Source organism: Trachemys scripta, chromosome 6 (genome assembly GCF_013100865.1).
Source record: "Trachemys scripta elegans isolate TJP31775 chromosome 6, CAS_Tse_1.0, whole genome shotgun sequence".
NCBI classification, from domain to species: domain Eukaryota; kingdom Metazoa; phylum Chordata; order Testudines; family Emydidae; genus Trachemys; species Trachemys scripta.
This window is the reverse complement of record NC_048303.1, coordinates 115,781,232-115,785,445: the sequence shown is the minus strand read 5'-3', so window position 1 is coordinate 115,785,445 and position 4,214 is coordinate 115,781,232.

Here is a 4,214-nt window from a genome sequence, read left to right as displayed (position 1 = left end):
TCCTGAGTGCTTGACTCTGCATCCATAATATTCTTTTAACAGAACTTGTGTAATGCAGAATAATAGAAATGTAGGGCAGAAAGGGACCTTGAGATGTTATCTAGTCCAGCCCCCTACCTAAATCATCTCCAACAGCCGTTTCCCTAACCTGTTCTTAAAAACCTCAAATAGCAGGGATTCCATCAGCTCCCTTGGAAGCCTGTTCTAGTACTTAACTATTCTTAGTTAGAAAGTTTTTCTTAATATTTAACCTAAATCTCTCTTACTGCAGATTAAGTCCATTACTTCTCATCCTTCCTTCAATGGACATGGAGAAAAATTGATCAGCATCTTTTTTATAACAGCCCTTAGTTTTCTTTTCTCAAGACTAAACATGCCCAATTTTTTTAACCTTTCCTCATAGGTCAGGTTTTCTAGACCTTTTATCATTTTTGTTGCTCTTCTCTGGACTCTCCCCAATTTGTCCTTATCTTTCCTAAAGTGTGGCACCCAGAACTGGACACACTACTCCAGCTGAGACCTCATCAGTGCAAAGTAGAATGGGATAATTACCTCTTGTAGTTACATACTGCACCCCTCTTTATGCACCCCAGAATCAGATTAACCTTTTTTGCTGCAGCTGCATCATTGTTGACTCATTCAATTTATGATACACTATAACCCCCACATCCTTTTCAGCAGTACTACCATCTAGTCAGTTATTCCCTATTTTGTAGTTGTGCATTTGATTTTTCCTTCCTAAGTGAAGTAATTTGCACTTGTCTTTATTGCAGTGGTTCTCAACCCGCGGCCCGCATGCGGCCAAATTAATGCACAGCTGTAGCCCAGCTGAGCTGTGTGCTAAAGGGCAGCCCGCGGGCTAGGGACCTACCAGCTTTCTCGCTGCCCGACGGAGAGGGGTCCGAGCTGCCCTGTCGCGCAGCACGGCAGGGGCATGGCTGCCGGCTCTCCCCAAATGATGGGAGTCTGGGCTCAGAGGCTCCTGTCCAGCCCTGCCTGGCGGAGTCTGGGGCTGCCAACCATCCCCACGAGCTCCAGGGCAGCTGCGTGGCAGGGGGCCAGCGCAGCCAGCCCACCCCACATGGCAGGGTCCGGGGCTGCTGCTGCCCAGCCACGCAAGCTGCGGGTCAGCCGGCTCACCCTGCAAACTCTGGGATCTGGGGCAACTGCATGGCTGCCCGCCCCATGTGGTGGGGTCTGGGATTGGAGCAGCTGGCCCACCCCCTGGGGTCCGAGGCTGCCAGCCAGCCCTGTAGAGTCCAGGGCAGGCAGCCAGCCCTGCAAGGTCTGGGGCAGCCGCATGACGGGGGTCCGGGCCAGGCAGCTGGACGCGCCACAATGTGTAATAAGTTGAGAACCACCCTTTATTGAATGTTCTCCTGCTGAATTCAGACCAATTCTCCAGGTTTGTGACAGTCATTTTTAATTCTAATCCCATCTTCCAAAGTGCTTGCAACCCCTCCCAGCTTGATGTCATCTGCAAATTTTATAAGCATATTCTCCACTTCATTATCCAAGTCATTTTTGAAAATATTGAATAATACTAGACCCAGGACTGGGACCAGTATTAGCTACACCCTCCTATTTTGACAGCAAACCATTGATAATTCCTCTTGAGTACAGTCTGTCAAGCATTTGTGTGCCTGCCTTATAGTAATTTCATCTAGATCCCATTTCCCTAGTTTGCTTATGGTACCACAGAATCATAGGACTGGAAGGACCCTGAGAGGTCATCTAGTTCAGTCTGCTGTACACTTGGCAGGACTAAGTATTATCTAGACCATCCCTTACAGGTGTTTGTCTAACCTGCTCTTAAAAATCTTCAGTGACAGAGATTCTACAACCTCTGTAGGCAATTTATTCCAGTGCTTAACCACCCAACAGTTAGGATGTTTTTCTAATGTCCAACCTAAACCCCCTTTGCTGCAAATTAAGGTCCATTGCTTCTTGTCCTATCCTCAGAGGTTAAGGAGAAAAATTTTCCTCTCGCCTCCTGGTAACCACCTTCTATATACTTGAAAATTGTTATCATGTCCCCTCTCAGACTTCTCTTCTCCAAACTAAACAAACCCAATTTTTTCAATCTTCCCTCATAGGTCATGTTTTCTAGACCTTTAATCATTTCTGTTGTTCTTCTCTGGATTATCTCCAATTTGTCCACATCTTTCCTAAATGTGGCTCCCAGAACTGGACACAATATGCCAGTTGAGGCCTAATCAGCGAAGAACGACTTTTCATGTCTTGCTTACAACATTCCTGCTAAAACATCCCAGAATGAGGTTTGCTTTCTTTGCAACACTGTTACACCGTTGACTCATATTTAGCTTGTGATCCACTATGACCCCCAGATCTCTTTCGGCAGTCATTCCCCATTTTATAAGTGTGCAACTGATTGTTCCTTCCTAAGTAGAGTACTTTGCATTTGTCCTCATTGAATTTCATCCCATTTACTTCAGACCATTTCTCCAGTTTGTCCAGATCATTTTGAATTTTAATCCTACCCTCCAAAGCACTTGCAACCCCTCTCAGCTTGGTATCATCCACAAACTTTATAAGTGTACTCTCTATGCCGCTATCTAAATCACTGATGAAGATACTGAACAGAACCGGACCCAGAACTGATCCCTGCAGGACCCCACTCGATATGCTCTTCCAGCTTGACTGTGATCATTGATAACTAGTCTCTGGGAATGGTTTTGCAGTTATGCACCCATCTTACAGTAACTCCATTTAGGTTGTATTTCCCTCGTTCATGAGATCATGCAAGACTGTATCAAAAGCTTTACTAAAATCAAGATATACCACATCTACCACTTCCCCCCTGCCCACAAGACTTATTACCCTGTCAAAGAAAGCTATTATGTTAGTTTGACACAATTTGTTCTTGACAAATCCATGCTCACTATTATCACCTTATTATCATCTAGGCGTCTGCAAATTGACTGTTTAATCAATCATCTTTCTAGGTACTGAAATTAAGCTGACAGATCTGTCATTCCCCAGGTTGTTCATATTTCCCTTTTGATAGATGGGCACTATATTTGCCCTTTTCCAGTCCTCTGGAATATCCTCCATCTTCCTTGACTTTTCAAAGATAATCTCTAATGGCTGATATCTCTTCAGTCAGTTCCGTGAGTATTCTAAGGTGTATTTCCATCAGATCCTGGTGACTTGAAGACCTCTATCTTGTCTAAGTAATTTTTAACTTGGTCTTACCCTATTTTAGGCTCTGATCCTACCTCATTTTCACTAGCATTCACTGTGTTAAGACGTCCAATCACTACTAACCTTTTTGGTAAAATCCGAAACAAAAGAAGTCTCTCTGGGACCAACATGATTACAGCAATAGTGCATCCCACAATACATGGCAGTTATCCCACAACAGACAGCAAATATTTCTCATAAAGCAGTGAGCCTGCAGGCAGTGTGGAGGGCACTGGGATATCTACCTATACTGTACAACGTTTTTAGTAATTCAGCTGCACTTTGTCCACAAATCTTATACTGCTGCAGTTTGTGTTCAGACTCACCCTTAGACACAAGGGCCTATGAACTTTATTTTTCTTTGTTATTTATAGATTATGCGCCTACATGGCAGATATCAAACAAGGCCGTATGCATGCATCACCAATATGATCATGATATTTCAAAGGAGGAGCCTTTGCACAATGTTATATAGACACCATAGCCCACATCACCATTTGCCCTTTATTAGCCACTAGCTGTTTTTGTCCAAGAGCTGATTTATTGAATACACAAGCAAGCAACATACCAACTATTAGCATAAAGCTTATTTATAAACTGGAGACCCAGCTAAGAAAGATTTTCTCTTTCACTATCTTTGGGTAATGTGCCTGTGTTTAGGAAGGCATATGACCTCCAGTTCAACACTCCTACAGAAATCTTGAAAAATAGAGCTTCTGCATGTAGGGTTATGGCCTGGTAAGGTAGAAATGTTAAGGACACGGGGTTGATGATGGAGAAGAAATACAAGTAAGTAATCTTGCTCCCATAGCTTGGACTCATTGCTCTGTTCAACTTTCTGCAAGGTTGTATGAAAGGGGTTAGAAACATGCTCCATGAACATGTGTGTTGATTTGAGATTTGTGAAATATTTTCTGCTATCAGGAAATTTCAGAATGCACCTAATATTTTTATTGTAACAAAGCGTTCGTTAATAAAGTTCTTTCACAAAGGCAATTTTTCCTTGAAGA